At 36.6% G+C, this 24868-nt stretch overlaps 1 protein-coding gene across 11 annotated transcripts in view; it reads right to left on the bottom strand.

Annotated features, from left to right (window-relative positions):
- LOC114053830 (band 4.1-like protein 3) overlaps positions 1-24868 on the bottom strand; it is a 291289-nt gene that overhangs the window by 168178 nt on the left and 98243 nt on the right. Inside the window, exon 1 of one of the 11 annotated variants that reach the window (XM_027876950.1) lies at positions 16539-16675. The exons of 9 other annotated variants lie outside the window; for them this stretch is intronic. The gene's annotated coding sequence lies outside the window, so the exon portion shown is untranslated. Of the gene's footprint in view, positions 1-16233; positions 16295-16538; positions 16676-24868 lie in introns of those variants that run through there. One more of the 11 variants, XM_027876953.1, reaches the window with a different exon arrangement.

The raw sequence follows: 24868 nt of genomic DNA, 5'->3' as shown, positions 1-24868 counted from the left end.
TCCAAACAACTGGCTAAGGAGAAACCTCAACAATTCTGCTGGCAACACTTGGAGAGTACTGAAATAAGGAAAGATGAAGGAAAAACCTTTTGTTCTAAATGTGAACTGAAAGTCTAGCCCTAGGTCACAATGTAGCATTTTCCTAAAAGGGCACATCTTCAGAAAGTATGACGAAGAAAGAGAAAACAAAGTTGATAGTGTTTATAACACATGCATTACAAGAGAGAACAAATTTAATTTCTAAAAAGAATGTTTGATTACTTCAGGTTCAAGGAATACTTGAACCTGATGCAATCACATGCCCCTGGAGGATGATTACAACAGAAAAAAAGATGATATTTGCATACTGAAGTATCTTTTCCTTCCACAAAACCCTATATAGTATTTTGAAAGATTCCATAATATGACCATGATTGGTGTGATCCATATACATCTTATGATATTATACATGTGAACACTGACCCTGATCAAGGGAAATATTTGTTATGAAATAAGCGTTTTAGAAAATTTCTTTTCCTAATGCATGACACTGAATCTTTTGGTTACAGCCATAAATTTCACCTCTCCAAACAAGTCACATGCAAAGGGAAAACTATTTTTGCCTAAAAATATCACTCCTTTGATTGAAATTTTCTTACACTTCAGAGCTTCTGAAGAGTGTTCTTATACAAACTTTTTTTTTTAAAGCAATGAACCCATCTGACAAATTGGAAAAAAAATCCATACAAAACCTGGGGAAATACTTCTGTGAAATAATGAAGAGAAAATTAAGATACTGGAGATACTGAATATCAAACATATGTGGTACTAACTTGTTGCATAGCATTCTTAAAAGCTTCATTATAAATTGTATCATTACTATTTGGATAATATTTTTTCAAGTATGTGTATATACAGGGCAGCAAGATGGCACAGTGGATGGTGTGCTGGGCCTGAAGTTAGGAAGATTCACCTTCCTGAGTTCAAATCTGGCCTAACACATTTACTGGCAAAGCGACCCTGGACAAGTAACTTAACCTTTTCTGCTTCAGTGCCTCATCTGTAAAGTGAGCTGGAGAAAGAAATGGCAAACCACTCCAGTATCTTTGCCAAGAAAAACCCAAATGGGGTCACAAAGAATTGGACATGACTGAAATGATGGAATAATCTCATATATATGTATGTATAGGTATATATACACATACATAATCACATAATCATGTGTATCGCATATTTATGTGTGTGTGTGTATATATATATATATATAAAAAACACATGTTTGTTATGAGTGTCTTTACATATATAATTTTTTTTGTTTTGGGTTTTTTTGTTTGTTTGTTTTTTGGTGAGGCAATTGGGGTTAAGTGACTTGCCCACAGTCACACAGCTAGGAAATATTATGTGTCTGAGGCTGGATTTGAACTGATGTTCTCCTGACTCCAGGGCTAGTGCTCTATTCATTGCGCCACCTAGCTGCCCCCTACATATATAATATGAAACTTAGGACTGTGTTCCTATTCAATTGCAATTATAAGCAAAAATATGAACCAACTGCAAACTCATAGCCGTGTAAAATACTACAATTACACTCCATTTTTTAAAATTAGTACATAAATTAATTTTACATACAAGAGCCCCCAAAAGTACACTTTTTTTTTGGTTCAAACAAGTCTATGATTTCATTGGTGCACGGAATTACCAGTGTAGAGACTCTGCAGAAACATTTTTTAACACGTGGTTACATATACAAGAATATCTACAAGTACTAAGGTTATTTTTCCTCTTTATCCCAAACAAACTTATTAACATTAATTAATTTGGCTAGTATGAAACACACACACACACACACACACACACACACACACACTTCAGCCTCTTTTCTGTAATTTGAAGTCTACCCTATAATCTCTCCGACACTGAGAGGTTAACATTTGCCACAAGCTAGGACCTATCAGACACAGGAGTCAACCCTAAGCCTTCTTGATTTCCAGGCTGATCCTCTGTTTACTATGCCATAAACCTCTTATCAAAAAATAAAATTTCACTAAATCATCATTTTGACCTAAAATGTGATCATTATAATGGATATTTAAGAAGTATTTGATTAATAATCACCTGTTGAACACTGTGAAAATCTATAAAAGTTTATTTTGGGGGGGGGGTGACTGAGGGGTAATGATAATTTGAATGACTGAGGTACCTGAGCTAAGAAAGGCTTTCTTATCTCTCAGAATAATATAGAGAAAAGGACACTAGATTGAGAGTCAGTAAACCAGGGTTCTGAATCCAGTTCTGATCCCAGTTGTGTGACTCTGGGTAAGTCATTTCATTTCTCTAGGCTGCCATTTTCTCATCTATAAAATGAGGTTGTTGACTAGATTGCCTAAACCACAGGTGTCAATCTCCTGGTCCAAGCAGCCTTCAAAACTCCAAAGCAAACCCAAATTAGATTAAAATGTAACTGTGTAATGTTTAATAAAATAAACAAAAATTTGATACAATATAGATAATGTTGATTTGTGGTTTTCTAAGTCAGTATGTGGCCTGCAGGGATCTGTTTTTATTTGAATACCCCTGATCTAATCTACTTTCCTGACAGAACTTTCTCAATCCATAAAATTTTCCAATAGCAAGCAGGGGCCTTCAGATCCTTTGTACTGACAGTGGAGTTGTCTTAACCTACTATAAATCAGACAATCAATAAGCATTTATTAAGCACCTCTAGTTTGCCAGGCATTGTGCGATGAACCAGAATACATGAAAGGCAGAAGAAGAACACTTGATATATATTTGTTTGGGATGCTAATTAATGCTGATAGCATTTCCTCAATGAGAAATATTGTCTTTGAATAAGGCAGGTATAACTTGCCTCAACTTTTACCCTTTCCTACTCCAATATTTTATTCAAAAATTTGCTCAGCGTGAAGATCAGATAAAGGCCACCAGGAAAACAGATACTTACTTGCCCTTCATTTGAAAGCCATAAAAATAATTATCAGGCTTTTTGGGAATTTTTTTTCCTAAGCTTCAAAATCCAATTGACAGAATTATTAAAACAAGAATAAGATGATATGCAGGCTAAATAAACAGGGCTGCCAAATAAGCACTAAAAGCAGAGAAAATTCAGGTTAACATTGTCAAGTATTTCTGAATTAGTCAAGCCTGATATAGGAGCAGCAATGGGTAGGGCCAGCCTAAACTTCCAAGTTGGTAATCTGTGCATAGTCCATAAGGGCACCTTTTTTTAATGAATTACTTTATAGATTAAGAAAAAGCAAGGAATTAATAAAGGAACAACAACCTACCAAGTAATGGTAACTCAATCAACTGGAAGATGATTAAAAAAGAAGTTCTGGATTATTTACTTGCTTGTGAAGAGCACACTCAAACTAGAAGTAAATGTGAATTTGGGTTGAAAAAAACAAAAACCAAGTAGTCAAAAAGCCATTTTGCTAAAAATTACATTCAATCAAAACTAAGTTTCAAATTATTTTATTGATGGAAAAGCTTAATTTATGCAATAGCAATCTTTATATTCTAGGATAATTTCCTAAAGTAATACAAATGTAAAAGCATCATTCGGTTTTTTCTTTAGTGAGTCCCTATCTAATCACAGTCTCTTGGTTATTTACTCAGTTTAGTCTAGCTAAAGGGCTCAGACTTAACCACCAATTGCACTTTGATTTTTCTACAAATATAAATAATGACAAGAGCAGAAGGATTAAATTTAAGAGTTCTGTTTTTCCGTTTCAAATTTTACTAGATGATAAGGCAGGAAGTGTTCACCTAAAACTGAAATGGAAATGCTAGGGAAAGCCAGATTATATTTCTAAGAAAAGTATTAAGATCAAGAATGGTACTTCTCAGAGACAGGAGAAAAAACTATCCTTATGCTCTACTGGTCATCAGGAATTACAATTCAAAAGCAAATCAGGACAGCTTATAAAAAAATAATGTTCATTGCATTTAATGGTTTGCCTCATAGGAGTCATTAATCAGTGTGGTGAGCTATCAACTTAAGCAGACCCAAAATCCCCTTTCTCTACTTTTCAGTAGTGAAAGTCATGCTAATTAAACTTTTGTTATTAGGAATCTATATTGTTTAAGGATCGTGTCTGAAATTATATTCTGAGCTGATTTTAACAAAGCTGTTTAAAGATGACTTCCCTCACGTATATAAACATTTTTTCTATATATTTTCATACTTTTATCTATTGATTTTCTCCCCCTTTTTTGTGTGTGATGAGGTCTTGGTGCTTTGGGGGAAAAAACCTGTTCAATCTCCCAAAGAACTAACTATTTAAGGATATTCCAGAATGATTGCTATTGTCTTCTGCCTACTTTTTTCCTTTCTTCTACAACCTCTAGTGTCTAAATTTTCCACCTTTGAGCCATTGTGAAACTGCTCTTCATCAATATTGTACTAGATGCTTCTAGTAGTCTCTGGCCCAAGAACCTATTAACACCAGTGTAATCATTTCCCCTATGAACTCCTATCAAGAGGAGAAGACATAAAATAAAAGATGACTCCAAATTTGTAAGCTAGTAAATGCTATCAATAGAAACGAGAAAGTTGAGGAAGAGCTGATGCTTGAGGGTGGTGATTTAAGAACCACCACCGACCTAATGTATTTGCATGATGATCAGGTCTGTGCTTATAGAAAAGCTTCATGGTGCATGGTGGAAGATACATAAACACATTCCTATTATATAAGGCATCTACATTATGCTACAGCTGAAAACAAGCAACTATAATAAAAAGCTATAATTCTGATTTTCTTGTTTTTTTCTAGTCTTTCCTCCCAGTCCTGCTTGGTGGCATTTTGAGGCTTCCCTGCCATGTGCATCTTTTTCAACACAAGCCCAGAATCTTAGATGTGGTTACAGAAAATAACATATTAACAAATGTGCAAAACAACTGAAGAGATACCCTTACCGTTTACATTCATTAACATTTTTTTAAAATAAAATAAAAAAGTAGTAACATGCCAATGGAGAAACAAAGTTTTTAATCTCTATGCCTTCAGCTAACAAGTGGAACTTATCAATATGTTGAGACCTCTTAGGAGATGTAAATACATTAGGGTGATCTTTGTCAACAGAATTACTCTCTTATTCTTGTAAAAACTTTACCTTCCTATTCTAGCTATTTGCCTAATACCAATAACAAACATTGTTCACAAATGTTATCTGTCAAGTCTAGATGTTTATCTGACAATATGAATAGTTCAAATTAAGACACTTCTCTCAGGCTTACCAAAACAAACATCTGAGAAGCTTAAAAGACCAAAGAGTATATAAACTAAGAATTGTTAACCTGAGGTTTGTGAACCTTTTAAAAATATTTTGATAATTATTCCAATAAAATTGGTTTCCTTTATAATCTCGTGCATTTTATTTCATGCATTAAAAATATCCCAAGAAGGGTTCTATAGCCTTCATCAGACTGCCAAAGAAATTCAAAACGTGAAAAAAGATTAAGAAACCCTTCTATATGCCAAAAGATGACGTTCCACATCTTAGCAAAACTCTACAAGCATCTGAAATTCAAATCTAAGAGTTATACTTCATCCATATTTGCAACCTCTTCATCTCAGCTATGAGGTCAATTGGTACCTTTATATTCATTTAACAAATTAAGATAAGGAACTTTCCCAAGATTATACAACACACAAATGAGAGGCAAGGGTCAGATAATAGGTGTCTAATTTCTCAATATGCTACTTAGTTCACAAATTAAAAACCACTTCTCCCCAAATGAAAGTTAATGAATTTGGAACTGCAAATTTTTCTTCCTGACTTTGGGGCTGAAGACCAGCTTTTTTGTTATCATTATTCTCATCAGATAGATAAATATAGAATCTCAAGAGCTAGAAGGAATTTCAAAAGTCAGCTGATTCAACTTGTATAGGAATCTCCTTCAAAACATCCACCAAAGATGAGTTTTTAGGTTCCATTTGACTGGCACAGCGACTGGAAACTCATTACCTGACAAAGCAATCCATTCTGCTTGTGAACATCCCAAAATAACTAGAAATGTTTCCTCATAAAAAGCCTTAATCTCTGTCCTTGCAATTTCCAGTCACTGTTCCTATTTCTTCCCTTTTGGGCCAAGCAAAACAAGTCTATATATTGCTCCATTAATGCAGCTCATTATCATATTAGGTTTCCTTTTTTTTTTTAATGCCATCTAACACTGATGACTCATATTGCACTTTCATTTATCTAAACCCATCAGGTCTCTTACATATGTATTACTGTCTAATCATGTCTCCTATCTTGAATTCCTGAACCAAAATGTAGGACTTAACATATATCTCTCTATTCAATCTCACCAATCACTTCATTTTTGGCTTTGTGTATCTACCACCTATTTGCATTGTATATTATAGGCACTTAGGGGATGTTTTGCTAACTTGAATTGGATCTGATCCAATCTTGATTCTAGCTAGTCAAAACCTTTATGGGAATCTGATTCTGTCATTCAACATTGGTACTCATCTTCCGAACTGTGTAACATCCACAGATTAAAGCATTCATTAAAGTCATTGATAGAAATGTTGAATAGAAAAGCCCCAAGAACAGATCCCTAGGGCATGTTATAAGACAACAATTCAGGTTGACATCAAATCATTAATCATATCTTTTGTTCCAGTCATTCAACCACCTCCAAACCCACCAAACTATACTGTTATCTTGGCTACTAGACTGACAGTCTGCTAAATGCCTTACTCCAATTCAGACATACTACTGTATGTTTACAGTATTCCTTTTATCTAAATTAGTGTAGAAACCTTATTTAAAAAGGAAATGAGATTAATTTGGCAAGACTGGCTCCAAATCAAGAAAGAGCTATCAATCTGTCAATCTTTTCCAGGTCTTAGCCAGGGAAGCTTTCTTATGCTCTTAATGATCAATGCTTTCCTTTCTAAGAGCTAACAAAATAATCTCTTTAATATGTGAGATGAAAGGCACCTTGGAAATCTAACTCAAGTCCCTCATTTTAACAGATGAAAAAGCTGAGGCCCAAAATGTTTAAACGACCTACTGCCCATGGTCACATAGTTGGTGAAAAAGCCAAACTTATAATCCAGGCTTCTTAAATCCCAATTCAATTAGCATGTTAGCAATATAACTATTTTAGTTAGAGTGCAACATTCATACTATGTGAGAATGCTAAGAGCACAAACTAGACAGTAAATTACAAGTACACAATTCATAGAGTCAATTTTACCTACATCTGGCTGCTCAGTACCAACCTATTTCACCTTCCATCTATTCTCTCAGCTACTTGAGGTAGGGATAAATCCTATTTGACTTAGATTTGGGTACAACCCAAAGACTGGGTTGAAAATACTCTCTTTTCAGCTGCCAAACATTGTGCTATTCCAAGCTGGATACTCCTGTTCCTAGGCTCCCACAACAAGGACTTCCTGAATCATCTTCTAACTTTAGTTTCCTGCCACAGGAGGATGCTCTATGAGTCCCATCTTTATGAATTTATTTAACTTCTAAGCAGTTCTTTTTCTTCATTATCCCTGCCACCCTCTCCCCACCACACATACCCCTTCTAGTTATCTGATATCAGTGACACTTCCTGCCCACAAGTCATTTCTCTGTCCCCAAGATCATAGGATTTTGAGTTGAAAAGGACCATAGAGTTCATCTTCTCTAACCCTCCCCCCATCCCATTTTACAGATGAGGAAACTAAGATTAAAGATCACACAAATAGCAAGTAGAGGAGTCTGGATGTCTGCCTTTCTATGTTTCCTATTTCCAACACTTAACTACTGGAACTTTAAAATGTCCGTTGTCAGGTGTGTTATTGGGGAAAATCACTTTCTCTGAATCTCAATTTCCTCTTTTTCAAAATGAGAGTATCAAACCAGATGATCTACCAAATAAATCTGAAGTGTGCCATTCTATGACAAATCTATTAACAATATGATAGATGGCTTCAAGTGCTTGAAGATCTTCCCTCATATGAAAGAAGGCTCAGGTTTGTATTGCTTAGACCTAGGGAGAAAGAATGAAGAACAAATAGGAGTAGTTACAGAGATGCAAATACAGACTTCAAGTAAAGAAAAAACTTCCTCACACTTAACATTTTCCAAAAGTGGACTTGGCTAGTTTGTGGAATAATGAGTTACCCCTTCAATCAAAAGCCAAATGACTATTTATTGGATAAGTTTATAGATGGGAATTAATGTCAAATCAGATATCCCACAGGGATCTGAAACTCAAGTGTCCCAAACATGTCATAAGCCTTCTTCTCCCAATCCTCTCTTCTTCCCCATTTCCCTATTTCTTCTGAAGGCACCACTATCCTCCAAGTCACCTAGGTTCACAACATTTCTTTGACTGCTCACTATCACTGACCACACTTATCCAATTGGTTGCCAAATCTTGTTGTTTCTACCTTCACAATGTCTCATGTTATACGCTTGACTTTACTCATGGCCTCTAGACTACTTCAGGCCTGACTTCACCTGTTGACTAGACTATTGCAATAGTCTTCTAATTGGTGTTCCTGTCTCTAGTTTTTCACCCTTTTCCATCCATCTTCCACATAGTTCCCAAAGTTATTTTCCTAGGACTGACAGGGTCAAATCATGCTCAATAAACCACAGTGAATTCCTATTACTTCTAAGATGGAAAATCCTTTGGCATATCAAGCTCTTAATAATCTGCCTGCTTCCTCCTACCTATCAAGTCTTACCACATTTTACTCTCCCCTTCATAAGTTCTACAATCCAGGAATACAAAGCCCAATTGCTGTTGCCTGCACACTACACTCCATTTCCTTTCTCTGTACCTTTTTGCTGGCCATCTCCCAGGCCTAGAATTTTCTCCTATCTTACCTTTATCTCTTGACGCTACTCACTCCTTTCAAGTCTCAGCTCAAAGGTTACCTGACCTCCCCAGACACCTAAGCTTTCACCTCTAAGTTTCATTCCTTCTACTCTGTAAGCATCTTATACATACCTATTTATTTACTTATTTTATTTATTTTATTATTTTATTTATTATTTTATTATTTTATTTATTTATTTACATGTTGTCTCCCTCAATTAATATGTAGGCTCCTTAAAAGAAGAGACTGGTTTTGTGCTCTTATTTTTCCTCTGTATCACCAATGTTTAATAGTATCTGGCATTTCATAAACATTTAATAAATGTTTGTAGATTGGTTGAAGTTTAAGACTACCCAGATGGTCTCTAAGGTAAGGATTATTAACCTTTTTGTATGATGAAACTTTTTAGCATTCTGGTAAAGCCTACAGACTCCTCAGAATTGTTTTTAAATGCATAGAATAAAATAAATAGTATTACATAGGAAACCAATTATACTGAAATACAATTATCAAAAAAAAAATTAACTTCACAAACTCTGCCCCCAGGTTAAAAACCCCTGCTAAAGGTCTCTTCCAATTCTGAGATTCTGTGAACTATAGTGTCCAAAGGTAACTGATGTGGGGAGGATGGGGTATTATTCCAAAATACACATAATCGGGTAGGAAACCATTATCACAACAAGACCTTCCCTCTACCCCTTGCCATTGCAATGATTCCTTTATGTTTTGTGAGGATTGAAAATTAATTAACTAATAATTAAATCCTGTGAGCATGAGCCTAGTCACCTAACAGAGTAGCCTTTCACCACACCCAAGGGCAGAGTGAGGACCTTTGTTGTGACCATTTCCTATCCAACAGACAGAGTATACAACTAATGTTACCCCCTTACGGAAGCAACTCCCCTAATCACAAATGCTCCTTACTGGCTGCTGTTCCAGTTTTGTTGGCCATCTCTCTCTCTAATCCATCAATATATCTCCTTCTCTCTCCACTTTTCCACAGAATTCTCCTCTTCCCTGCCCCCATTTTTATTTCACAAGGCTTCTTCTTTTCAAATATTTTCTTCTCCACTCCATCTTTGGGAAAAGGAATTTCAGTTTGGGAAGCTTCTGTTACAGTAACCCTCTCCATAAATGCTGGTCCACAACTTTTCTGAAACTTATAATCTTACAAATTTGCATGGAGGTTAAACATCTTGCCAATGACTACATGGCAAGTCATATGTGGCCAAAGCAGAATTTCAACCCAGGTTTTTCTGACATCAGGATGGTCACTAAACCAACCTAAAACCTTGATAAAGAGACTGACTTCAATTTCATTTCATCTTTTCTTTGGTAGAAGTATTAATAGGGGAAAAAAATTGAAACCATAGATATCAAGAGGAAGTCAGAGGCCTGGATGAATAGCACTCCCTTACTCAAAAATCTTCACTCACTCCTCAATGTCAATCCAATAAACTCTAAACTTCTTAGCCTGGCATTCAAAACCCTCTACAGCTAGACCAACCTACCCTTGCAGTCTTTTTTCACCACCACCTCACAGAAAGTGAGTTTTCTGTTTCTTCCAATGTCTCAAATCATATGCACCACTTTGCTCATGCCATTTCCAATATGGTTTAAGGGAGAGAGTAATTCTATTAGAATCTACCACTTGCCAGTGGCCACACAATTAAGAAAATGCATTCCCTTTGGACTTGTTTCCTCAGCTCAAAAATAGGGATATCACTATTTAGTCTTCTTTCCTGACAAGGTTATTGGGAGAAATACAATAAAAACAGGTGTAAAGTACCTCGCAAAATGAGAAATGATATTCACACGACTTTCTATGATTCCTCCCATTCCCTTCATTCCAAATCTTTGTCTATTAAAATCCCTCATGTTTTTCATGCCTAATAGAAAAGGTTTCCCTCCTCTGAACCTTCTTGGCACTTTCTTTATTTTTACCCAGCACACAGCACATGAAGTTTACTGTCCTGGTATTGTGGTTTTTCATATATTTTTATTATTCCCCCACTACTTTGTGAATCCCTTGAGGGCAAGGATTTTGTACCATATAATGTTATAATCTATACAGCACCTATCACATAGGACATATTCACCAATTATTTATTTTGGAGGAATATGGTTGGATTAACCTAAAATTCTCTTGAAATGAAGAATTCATAATAGAAAATGACATAAATTAAAGATTTTTTTTCTAGAAAAGGTATAAATGGGGTAATTAATCCATAGAGATGTTATAATGATAGGCACAGAACATTAAAATATACTTTTAATGGTGATACAAAAAAGTCATTTCAAAAAAAGCCACAAATGCACAGAAACTGAGTTTCCAATATATTAAATTTCAGAAATACAAAAGGAAAAGATTTTCCAGATTTCCTACAACAGAGAACTATTTCCTCTAGTGAAACTGCAGCTATTATCAGCAGTACTGATTTTTTTTTCAGTTTTTTTTCCAGTTTCCTTTTATATCATCATATCATTTATCCCTTTCTTCTGAGATCTCCCTCTCTGCTGATGCTCATTGTAACACCAATTAGGGCTAGGAAGAGAAGGGCTTCTCTCAATGAAGCAATTCTTTTTTTCCCCTGATACCTGCACTGTTCTCTTCTCCCATATGGCAGAACCTCCAGTACTTGCCTAATTTACAGCTGAGAATATAAGTAGTTAGGTCATTACAAAGAATATTAGGCCATTAAAACAAAAAAAAAAGGCAGCATAGATGAGTTCAGTAATAGAAATTTTAAAATGAAACATGAGTAAAAGTAAATGAACCTTTTTAAACATTCTCTTTATGGGAAAGTACTTTTACAAGAAGCCTCAATTCTAATCAATTTAACAAGTGCGTACCTAATATGTGCTTCTGTCCATGCTAGGCACCAGTGCCTTGCCGTCATGGAGCTCATAATTTATCTGGAGGGGAGAGAGGGAAGGGGAAGCATACTCAAAGCCATTTGGTTTTATTTCCTTTGTTTTTAAATCTAACACTGATCTTTTCTCCCTTAAGTGAAGACCATAAGAACAATGTATCAAAATGCCAGCATTCTAGAAATTAAGTTGTCAGCTTTTTCTCTAGACTATGACTACAAAAGAATTATGGGGTTACAGCTAATGAAACCTTACACTTGAACACTGTGCAATTTCCCTAATCATTCTAAGGTCTAAAAATGTACCAAAGAAAATACAACCATTAGATTTGCAATTTTCTCTATTTAATTTCACTTTCTCTCACTCTTGTTAGTTTTTTCTACTTACACTTTTGCTTTTGAAGTCTGGATCCAGGTGTAGCTCTACAGTTTGTATACATACATGTATATATATATATATGTATATGTATATATATATTTATGAACAGCATGTAATACACATACATTTATACATAATGTTCATGTGTGTATTTTGGTGTGCATCTCTCATGTAGGGTCACCCTGGCTAAGAGGAATCTTAAACATACTTTAACAATTTGCAGAAATTTCCATTATTAAACATGATATGCATAATCATACCAACCCTAAAAAAAAAAAAAAAACCAATAATACTTTAAAAGAGAAGTTTGAATTAATCAATCTTCTAACTTCTTGTCCACAGAAATAATTATTAAAAAATGTTAGTTCAGGGTAGGAAACCCACAATAATAATTCCTGCATTAAAATTCTAAGCTAAAAATATTTAAGCTCTATAGTAACTGATAAATAAGACAAAATACAACTAGAAGTCAATTTCCTACACAGGAAACAAAAAAATTTAATCTTACTTTGAGGAATTTCTAGGTTTTTTCTCTTGTCAACTGAAGTTACATAACTTCAGTAAAAGAAGAAAATAAAAGCCCAACCACCATAGGAAGACTCTTCCCTGTTCAAAAAGATATATTATTTATTGTGTGACTTAACACATCTTCCGAATCAAGAACTTTTAATAAAAACGTTAATTCTATTGCACTTGAAGAAAATTAGGAAATGTGTTTGATCAAATGAAAACATTTGAAACATTATGCCTATTGTTCACTTGTTTTCTCCCCACATTTTAGAACAGTGATTCCCACCATACCATAAAATCCTTTTCTGTTTTATCTGTGAAACACACCCTCACATGCAGGTTTTAATTTACTTCTACTTTGCAATTTTTTGAAAAATACCTTATGGTGCAGTTCAACTTGAAGTAAGGACAGTCTCATTCATTTAGCAGACAAAGTTGAATCCACCAAGATGGTTCAGACAGTCTGGTTTTCCCTGCCCCACCCTTGTTTCCTTTGAGCCATAGTGATGTCACAACATAGAGCAGTGCAATGACTTCACTGCTACAGTTCTCCTGGCTTCTGATCACACAATTCTTTGCAGCCAAAGCAAATCAAATAACAGCAAAGGAAAGCTGTACTTCTCTCAGAGGAGCAGAGCATCTGACACATTTCCAACAGATTAGTGGCCAACATTTAAAGGAAACATATGTAACAACTGCACCACTAAGAACCTCTCTATGGGGCTAAAGATGAATGTTTCAGGGTTTTGAAGACTAAGTCTATTTTCTATATTATATAAGAGTCAAAGCTAGAGATTCAAGTGTTGAATGACAGAGAAGAGATGATTAAGACAGACTACACACACACACAAACAACCTGTTTTTTTCATGATGTCAACTTCTAACAGAAAATACACTTGCATTTACTCTTCAGGCCACTCAGAGTTTTCTTTTTACCATCACGAATGTGATTACTGATTTGCAAATTTTAATTCTTCTTTGAAACTTCAACTCAAAAGGGCAAGAGGATGATCTTACTATGCCTGAGAAAAATAATACCTTGTACAGCAAATGCCCTCCATAGTCTATCATGTGGTAAGTATATAAGATGACAAGAAAAGGCCATATCATTTCTTTCAAACCTTGAAAGATTCTTTCAGTACATGAATGGATCTCTCATCTATCTAAGCAGAGATCTCTTTGGTACACGGTTTTATAAGTGAACTTGGTTAAATGTAGCTAAGAAGTATCCATCATAACACCATTTAACATCCAGGGCCTAGTATTTCAACACTTGAATAATTCTTATACAGCCAAAGTCCTATGTAACATACAAGAATAAATACAAGAACTGCTTTCAAATTAATCACTTATGAGGGGAAAGCGCATCACTAAGAAAATCATTATATTAAAATATTTTGTCTTGATCTAAGACAACTCAGTCCTTTTCACTAAAAAAGATTGTAATTCAAAGTTGGCACTTTGTGATTGTTCCTACTGGGGGGAAATAATGCATAAAACAGCAGTCTTAGTTTTATGAAATGTTTTGCAGGAAGCACAAGCTTAGTGTTTATGCCAGATAAACTATATGCAGCAACATGAGTGTCCACATTTTACTTTTCATAGTTGTTGTTTTTTTTTACTGGCATGCAAAATTTTAAAAAAAGGCCATGGACATGAATTTAATTTCTACAACTATACTGAAATTAAGATATTTTTACTCTTCTTTCCAATTAAGCTGAAGGAAATTAACAGAAGTTACAGTTTTGTCACAATCTCGAAATGCAACACCAAAAGTTTTAAAATTCAAGAAAAGTCCATTTGTAAAACAATTCTAAATCCTAACAAATAGCTTATTATACTTTTGTTTGACCAAAAAAGAAAGCTATTTTAGAATTTAAGATTTAGTTAAACCTATGACCAGAATATAATGAGTTTACCAGAGATACAAAACAAATATGCTCACATTACCCATACATGCAGTACATGTTATTATTTTTGTTTCCATAACACTTTTAAATCAATATTGAGTTGTCGGGGGAAATTTTCATCATGTGACAAAAGATATTGTAACTAAGAAAGTAGTTTCTGCAACTAAATATAACTTGAGCACACCTGGCTATCTTGAATAAAGTGTAAACTGTTTTGAAAAGACAGGTAAGACCTCTGCAAAGGCAATTCAACAGGAACAATGTAAAGCAGCAAAAATTCCAAACAGAAAATAATGAAAGCTGTGGCTTAAAAGGACGAAGATTGCCTAAGATTGTCCCCACAGTATCTCTATCCCGGACCCATCTGTTTTCCCTTTATCATCTCACTAAAGAAGCTTGTCCCAACTTAACTCCAGGCATCAGCTGAGCAAAACCTTTGGAAATCTTTTATTTGAAAATGCCAAAAGCAAAAGAAATACAGCGCTGCCACTGCAGAGGACCAGTTACAATTTACTATGTAACCACACCCACCGCATTGCAGAAGCCATAGACTTGGTGGGGAGGTAGCGAGAGGAGAAGGGTGCAAGGGATGTGTGGGGGCTATCAGAAGGGAAATCCAAGATTTCCCCAGCAAAGCAACTACTCCGTTCATGAGAAAACATTCCCCCTTCCCAGCTTCACAGAAATGGCTATGAACAAACTAAAGTAAAATGGCCAGCGAGCTTCCCCCAACCCCTACTCGAACCCTACTGCACTGCCTCTTTTGCAGCTAGCCTAGCCTCAATGCAGATAGCAGTCAGGTAAGCAATGCAGCATAGACACCCCCACTCAGATGCTCAGGGGTGCAACTCCCTGCTCTTTTCAAGTTATACTGGCGGCAGAGGGGACAGGAGAAGTCAAGAGTGGAAGGAAGGAGTAACTAAAAGGGGCAGGGGTTTACCCAGGTGTCCAAGCCAAGAGCAACATCCATTTAGACACTCGCCCCTCCTCTCCCCACCCCACCCCCCCACCCCCGCCGGGAATGCAGCATTTGCCATTAGTCTCAGGGAATCATGCCCTAGTTAAAAGGAAGCAGGGAAGTTACATAAAAGCCAGGAGGTTGTGCTTGGGAAGGGGGGATGCTTTGTGCGCTACATACCTTATCCTGACCTCAAATCCAAACCAACCCCCTTGGTGTCCCCTCTGAACAGCCTACACGGGGAGCGTCTCTGGTGCCGCGTTAGCGGGGGCAAGGCGCAGCGAGCAGAACACGCAAACAGAGATTCCCCCCCCCCCCCCCCTCGCCTGACAAACCTCTGCAAGGAAGCGGGGCATCTGGCGTGGAGGCCCCCAGGAGAGCTGCAGAGGCAGCTGCGCCGCATCGCTGTCCTTCCTCTTTGCGGTCCAAGGGCTGGTCTAAGAGGAAGGGCCGGCGTGTAGGAGGGGACAGAGGAAACCCCGTCTCGTACATACAGGATTCCCCCACCCCAGCTCGTCCCCCAATCCCTAATCTCCACCCACCACCAAGTGTTAACTTTAAAAATGGCGCCTCGAAACAGGAATTTTAAAAATAATAACATTAATTCAAATGAAGAAATGGAAAAGAAGACTGTATTTTAAAAATTCCCTCGCTCAATTAGGGCCTCTAAGGAAACAGAGGCTGGCGGCCAGCTATCCTACTCAACCGGGCTCCCTCCCCCCACACTCCCGAGCCATCTCTGCAAAAAGAAAAAGCAAAGCGAGGAATGTACCTTGGCCAACGGGCGTAAGAATAGCCAACAGCTGCCGGCGCCAGAGGAGAAATCAGGGTCTGGGGCCCGTGAGGCTTCCTGAGAATTTGAGAGGGACGCGGTGACGACTGGCGACGGTGGTGGTCAGCAGCAGCAGCAGCAGCAGCAGCTGCAGCAGCAGCTCCAGCCACGCGTCAGCCGCCCCGCGCAGCCCAGCTCAGCTCCCGACTAGTCTTGGACACATTTCCAGCAAATCAGGAAGGTGGAGACTCCCTTCGGATGCGTCCCCCCTCCCCCTACGAATCACAGCAAGGGAGAAAAGTTACCTTTCAGATCAGTAGTGTCCGGGACTTGCCAGGGTTTGGGGCAAGCGGCTTGTCACTTTCCTCTCCTTTCAGCCAGTTTCATCTGCCAGACTAGACAGTCCCGAGTGTAATGTGGAATCAGCAAAGAGAGGAGGATGGGTTTTCTTGTCCCCGGTCCCCTCCCCTCCCTGTCCGCCCCCTCCTTTTGCTCAAGATGCAGAGGCACCCGGGTACACGCACTGAGATGTCTCACTGAAAACCGACGTCGCTCCTGATTCACCCTCTTCGAAGTGGAGGAGTGGTTAAGCCTACAGTACTTTAGAGGAGTTACAATGTAACAGTTTTCTCCGCCCTAGGACGCTATTTGAAGATAACACCCCTTAAGAACCTCTGCAACGACTATAATTTTGATTTCTGCTTTAATTATTTGCTTTGGAAAAAGACAGACTCTACGTTTGACTTGGAATGAGCTTAGTATCACGTCTGTAGGAACCTGGGGAGCACTGGTTTGCTTTAATATTCAACTATAAGAAAATTCAGATTACCTTAGCAGTAGAGCAGGATACTGCTATTCTCTGGGACCCTACCCCCACATTTAAAAGTGTTTCTTCTTGATTTCCAATCCTTTTCGAAATACTAAAACAATTACCTAATGAAGTTTTCTGCTCCAGTGACCATGTTGGGAATTCTGATTCTATGGGAGAAAAAAGAATTTGTTTGGCTCAGCAGAGCCAAGCTTTTCCATCTGTCAACTACCAAACATTTATTGGGCACCTACTAGTCTAATAAACTATGAGATGTTTGTGGAAGGCACAGAGTACAACAAAGTAAAGTCCTTGAGATGGAGGTTAACATATAGTTGGGCAGATAAGACAGCCTATTAAACCAGACATACACACATAATACCATAAGAGACAACTTCCTTTTGTAGCCATGGGCAAGTCACAACTTCTCAGTCAGTCACTCCCGGCACTTCTCTAAGTCTGTAAATTACAGGTGAGTTTTCCATCTGTATCTGTGGAGAATGTTTGGAATTTCCTACAATCTGTCCTGGACCCTAAAAATATTCCTAACCTCATGTGGTTTTTGTAAGACTCAAATGAGAATTATGTGAAGCATTTTGCAAAACTTTAAAACTATTCATTATTAAGTGCGAAGAATAAAGACTACAGGAACTCAAAAGAAGGGAGAGAAAGACTGGCTAGGGATAATCAAGGAAACTTGTTTCATTTAGAAGATGTAGGCCCTAAAGGAAGGAGGAAAGTATGAAGCATAAGGGAATGTCTGAAGCATGGGAATTATCAGGTCAGACTGGCTGGAGAAGAAAGAAAGTTGATGGAAAAAGTAGTGAGATAAGCAATTGAATGGAAGCCAAATTGTGGCAAGTCCTAAATGCCATATTAAGAAGTTTGGACTTTCTGTTGTGAGCAATAGGAAGTTGATGAAGGGATATGAATAAGGGAGACTAACAAAATGGTGTTTCTGTAACATTCATCTTGTGAGAGGAAGATGAAATTGGTGTAAGGAAACATTAAAAACCAAATAGGATAATGTTGAAATAGTGTAGTTTTAAGTTAATAAGGTAGAACAGTAGCTCTGGGCATGAAAAAGAAAGAAAGAGATAGAGATATGGATATACTGTGATTTTGGTGATGCCAAGGCAATTGAGATGAAATTATAAAATCTTAGAGATCTAGATCCACCAATAGAATTTTAAAGATACAATATAAGCATGGAAATCATCCACAGGTAAGGGGGAAAGTCTACATCTATTTTTTCACAGTTAAGGCCACTGACAACTTTCATGAAAAGATTTTTTTTTAATGTGTTGCACATGGGGGGAGGGGTGAAAAAACTCAGCAAGATTTGGACTATTGGTATTTTTATTGCTAGCTCCACCTATTGGATAATGCTGGACTTGGAGCCTGGAAGACCTGAGTTTAAATGCTACCACAGGTATTTACTAACCTTGTGATTCTGGGCAAATTACCTAATTTCTCTTTGCCTCAGTTTCCTCATTTGCAAAATGGGAATAATAATAGTGCCTACCTCCCAGGGCTGTTGTGAGGATAAAATGAGGTAAAATTTGTAAAGTGCTTTGCAATTTTAAAAGTGTTATATAATGCTGTTGTTATTACTATAATGTACTAATACAACACTTTCTTGCAAGGTCGTTTTTTTTTAAAATGAGGAACAAAGTCAACCACTCATTCCTTTATCATTCATTCCTACTCTAAGGGAGGGGGGCAACAAAGTGATGAAAGTCAGACCAATTTATTTACTCATTTGCAGCTCTAAAGAAATATTTTCGGGCAAAGGAAGACCATAAGTAACTGTATTAAATAGAGCTTGGAGAATCTTTCTGGATTTCCTTCTCTTATTATTTGGAATGACTACTATCCAGATACCTGTATGAGTGTGAGGTGGAGAATCCAGAATAAGTGGATTTCTTTTCCGTTTTTTAAGGACAAGAACACTTGCCTTTTAAGAAGTGGACTTGAACAAATTGTATTGTTTATAGTAAACACTAACTTGGCATTACTATCTAGACAGACAGATGGTTTCACATTTTCATTCATTTCTTTGCCATATTTATGCTAGTTTTTTAATTCAAAACAAACTGTTCTTCCCATGACTCATAAATCTTGGCCTTAGTGAATATCATATCAACTAGTTACGGAGCATATTCAATGACTACTATCTGAATTACTAGATTGCTGAAAACAAAGCCAAAGTACTAGGCATTATTACTATTTTACAATTAAATATACCCAAATAATTACCTCAATATTCTAGAAAACCCAAAATAATCACAAGAAAATGTTAACATATATTGCTTCATTCTTGCATAGGAAAGGAGAGCAGCTACCATTTTACAAAGCGCTTTACAATTTACAAAACACTTCTATTTAATAATAATAATAGTTACCATTTATATAGCACTTTACATATTTCATCTCATTAGATTCTCACAACAACATTGTGAGATAATTGCTATTACTATCCCCATTTTACAGATGAGAACATTGAGATTCAAATAAGGAGCAGCTAGGTGGTGCACTGGAAGAAGCCCTGGCCTTGGAATCAGGAAGACCCAAGTTCAAATCCTGGCTCAGACATTTACTGTGTAACCCTGGATAAGTCACTTAGCCTATGTTTGCCTCAGTTTCTTTCTCTGTAAAATGGGAATGATAATAACAACTACCTCCCAGGATTGTTAGTGAGGATAAGAAAAAATAATATTTGTGCTTACCACAGTGCCTGACACATCATAAGAATGATATAAATGTTAGTGATGATGGTGGTGGTAATGGTGGTAATGATGATAGTTATGTTTGCCCATCTTCATACAGCTAGTAAATGTTTGAAACAGAATTTGAACTTGTTTTCCTGACTCCAAGTCTTGTGCCACCTAACCACTCTGTACATTATGTGTATATGTATAATGTTTGATACCCACAACAGCCCTAGAAAATAGTGCAAGTATCATTGGAAGGAATGTCTTAGAGTTAATAGATGCTAAACTTGGAATCAGAAAGCTACAGGCTTGAAACCTATTTCTGACATTCATTGTATGTCTAAGCCTTAGTTTCCTCAAGTGTAAAAAATGAAGATAATAACTACAGTTAGCCCCTATCTCCCAGGGTGGTTGTGAGAATCAAATGAAATAAAGTATGTAAAGTACTTTGTAAAAATGAAAGAAGGAACCAAATGTCAGTTGTCATGACTATCCCCATTCTACAGATTTTGAAACTGAAACTCAGAGAAGTTAACTCAAGGTCAGCCTACTAGTGAAGAAAAGAGCTAAATTTTAAACCAAGTTTTTCTGTTCCTAAATTTAGTTTTTATTATTCTACCATCCCTTGGCATTGGTTCTAAGGCATTGCTCTTTTAATTTAATGGTTGAATTAAACTGTTTACCATGGGATTATATAAAGAAATTTAAAAGTCAGAAAACAACTTATGATCAATATTGTCTTGACTGGTTTAAAATGAACATCTGTTTTTCTGAGGTATCCTAGAAACAGAACTTGACAATTAAATGCACCAATAAAGCTAATCATTTCTCATCTAGTCCCACAGTGAAGAGCTTTTTTTGTTTATGAGGATAAAGAGGAAATTAGCAAAAGGGTAAAATAAAAGAATGGATACAATATAACTGAAATTAAGACTTCTTACTGAGAAGCCTGACCTTAAATTTTCCTTTCATAAACAATTCAATAAAATGAAAAAGAGGACTAGGAATTATAGAAACTCTATTCATTACTCTGGGAGGAAGTGGTGCTAGAGAAATTTCTCAGTGTGGAGTAATCTATTTATAATGTATATGGCACAGTGGATAGAGGGCCAGGCCTGGAATCAGGAAGACTGGAGTTCAAATCCACCCTTCAACACTTACAAGCTGTGTGACCCTGGGCAAGTCATTTCACCCTGTTTGCCTCAGTTCCCCAGTCTGTAAAGTGAGCTGGGGAAGCTGGGGAAATGGCAAACCACTCTAGCATCTTTGCCAAGAAAACCCCAAATCGAGTCATGAAGAGTAGGTAACAATTGAACAACAAAAATATGCATAACATATTGGCAATGAGGTGGCCCAGTGCATAAAATACTGGACCTGTAGTCAGGAAATCCTGTCTCAGACACTTCATTGGCTATGTGACTCGGGGCAAATAATTTAAACTCTTTTTGCCTCAGTATCCTCATCTGTAAAATAGGGATTATAATAGAACTTAACCTCCCAGGATTGTTATGATGTAAAATGTCTTCTAAAGCTGGAAGCACTTACATACACACATCTATGCAATAAGGTCTGGAATTATTCTTTTATTCATATAGAGAATTCTGAAATTATTACTTCATTCATTTAGAGAATTTTGAGGTGAGTTACTCCCTCTACCAATGTGACATCTTCCCAGCAACTTTATAGTTTTAGAGAGCTTTCTAAAGCATTGAGAACTTAAATGACTTGTCTAAAGTCATATGGCCTAAGTCATAGAAGGGATTTGAATGAAAGTTTTAATAACTTCAAAGCTGGCTCTCTAGCCACTATTCCAAGCAACTACTAAGTGTATGTATTGTACATATATAATATATATGATGTACATATGTGTTTATGCTTATATATACATTACACAGAAATACTTTTAAAATTGAGTGTTTCTGTATCTGATGAGCAGGCATTTGATTTTCTTTTGCTGTTCCCTCCTGACTCTTTCATTGTCTCTATCTAACCCATAAGTCCTTCTGCAGTCTAAGTAATGTGCCTTAGTACAGCTTTGACTTTGCTTTCATCACTTTACTTTTGCCTGGCTCAAGGGCTAAGAGGAGGAGAGACCCATAGAATTCACCTAATTTTTTCTCTCACTCTACAGAACAGGGGTTCTCCACCTTTTATGGACTCCTTTGTCAGTCTGGTAACACTTCTGGGTTTCTTCTAAGAATAAGGTTTTTCAGTAACTGAAGGAAATGCTAAATTTTAGTTAGAAATTAATGAAAATAAAGATGTAATTTTTCCCATCCCACATTCACAGACACAACTCCCCCCCAATCCATCAACAGACCCCTTGAGAGTCCTTGGATCCTAGTTAGAAAAACTACCTAAAGAATTACTCTTAAAAAAAAAATTACTCTTCAACATCCCAGACAGGTGGTCATCCAGACTTGTGCTCTATCCTTCTTCAGGTTACCTTGTATTAGAACAATATAGATTGACTCTTCTGAAAAGAATGCCAGTCCCTTTTGGAGACAGGCGTTTTGTTTTTGTCATTGTATCCGCAGCATCTAGCCTAGTCCCTTGCATGTAGTAAAACTGAATTGTTGCACGGTACCCTCCCATCAGCAAAACTTGGAACATGGGGCTGCTCCAACCATATGATGCTACTTCCATCTGTCATTGCTTCTTCCATTAACTGACATTTCTGTGAGTTGGATAACAGAAAATATGAAGGATGAGGTAAGATCCGCAAAGGCATAGAATAAAGGCACAGAAAAGGAATAGAAAAGGGAGGTCAAATGTGATAGTTCAGGGTCTTTATCCTCATGAGAGATACAAAAAGAATAAAGAAGAAACAAGGAGTTTAACTTGTGATTCAGAAAATATGTTGCAGGAGAAGGAAAATATTGGGAAAGTCAAGCAAAGCAAATTTGTTGGAAAAGGCTACAACTAAAGAATATAAAAGGCTTGAGGAAAACTGGGAGGGAATGTTTTTTCAGGCAATGAAAGAGAAGAATCAAAAGAGGTAGGAAATAAACAAAGAAGTTAAAAGAAAGAAAGGGAAATTAACAAATTCAAAGAACTTAGGCTAGGAAAAGTAAAGCATAGTACAGAGAAGATTCAGTGGGAACAGACTAGCCTCAAAGAAGTGTAAGCAAAACTCATTACAAGGACAAAATACTGAACTAATCACACACACACACACACACACACACACACACACACACACACACACTACCACTGTACAAACATATAACTAGGACCAAAGGATGAAAGTCAAAGGGAGGTAAGGTAGATTTTGGTTTAATGTAAACAGAAGTTTAGTTCTCATGTTGAAAGATGTTCAAGCAGAGGCTGAATAGGCTGAGATTTTGTAAAGGGCATTGATGCTCAAAGTAGAGGTTGGATAAATGACCTTTCAGGTTTCTTGTGATTCTGAGATTCTACCTAGAAGATCAAATGAGATAATTGTTGAATAACTCTTAATCTCTGACACAGGAAAGAATTCTATCTAAATCTAGATTCAATCCACCACCAAGCTAAGTAATGTCACTCATTTGACAAAAATGTGCCCACTAATTAGGAAATGACTGATCTGTGGTATATGAATGTACTAAAATATAACTGGGCCATAATGATGAATATGAAAAATTAGAGAAATGTGGGAAAATATAGTTACCAATAGTGTCTATTATACTTTAAGACTTTTTAGCTTTTAGTGTTACTTTTGTACTTAAAATATTTCTTGATATCTTTTTTGCTTTATAGTTATATAGTTATATTATCTTATTTATAATTATATTATCTTATTTATAGTTATATAATATAGTTATATTATCTTATTTGATCCTCACAATAGTCCCCTTAGGAGGTAGATGTTGATATTATCTCCATTTTACAGTTGAGGAAACTGAGCCAAATAGAGATTCAGTGACTTGCACAAAGTCATATAGCTAGTAAGTATCTGGGGTCATATTTGAACTCAGAACTTCTTAACTCCAGGCCCATGCTCTTATCCACTATGCCACCAGCGGCCCCTATAGAAACATAAATAATAAACATTCTTTTTAAAATACTCTGATAGGAAAGAGGGAATGTATTTTATGTGGAAATGAAGGAGATGCAAAAACAAACTATATCAATAAAATTTTTAAAGACAACAACAACAAATAAGTACAATGCTAAAAATAAAAATCAATAAAAAATTTATAAATTGTTTATTATCTGCTCAGCACCATGATAAGCCCAGAGGATACAAGGAAAGGTAAAAATAATCCCTATTATCAAGGACCTCACACTCTAAAGGGGGAAATTACATGTAAATAACTAGGTAGATACAAGTTAGGCATGGAGTAGATGGGATAGAAATTTAGAGGGCAAAGCATTAGCAACTAGAGGGAACTGGGAAAGGACTCCTGTAAAAGGTAGAAATAGAGTTGAAACTTAAAGAAAGCCAGGGAAACTAAGGGGCAAAGATGAGGAAGCAAAGTATTCCAAGGCTGAGAGTCAGCCAATGCAAAGGTATGGTGGGAGACCAGAAAGAGAGGATGATGTTTGAGGAATAGCATGTAGCCTGTGGAACTAGCTCATAGAGTGTGTGAGGAGGAAGAAAATATAAGAAGACTAGAATGGTAGGAAGGAACCAAGGTATGACTAATAATAACAATTATCATTATTAAACATAACAACAATATTTCTATAGAGCTTTAAATAAAGTGCTATGCAAATATTATTTTAGGTACCCTGGAGAGATGGGGTAGATGCTATTATTATCGACATTTTGCAGATGCAGAAACTGAGGCAGACAGCAATATAGAGAGATTTATGTGTCAAACTAAAGACTTTATTATATTTGGTTCTGGAGGTGATAGTCACTGGAGTTTTATTGAGTAGGGAGAGAAGATGATAGGATTAGACAGATGCTTTAGGAAAATCACTTTGGCAGGTGAGTAAAGGATGGATTGGAACAGAAGGGTATTACAACAACTAAGTTAAAAGTGATAAGGGTGATGGCTGTGTGAGTAAAGAGAAGGCAACATACAGAGGAGACATTGCAAAGAAAGAAATAAGATTTGGCAACAGACTGGATGTGAGTTGAGTTAGAGTAAGATATTGTGGATGACATTGAGGTCATTAACTT

This window comes from Vombatus ursinus, unplaced genomic scaffold (assembly GCF_900497805.2).
Source record: "Vombatus ursinus unplaced genomic scaffold, bare-nosed wombat genome assembly UNPS02014812.1, whole genome shotgun sequence".
NCBI classification, from domain to species: domain Eukaryota; kingdom Metazoa; phylum Chordata; class Mammalia; order Diprotodontia; family Vombatidae; genus Vombatus; species Vombatus ursinus.
Note: the sequence above shows the minus strand (reverse complement) of the source record. Positions and strands in the feature narration are given on the sequence as shown.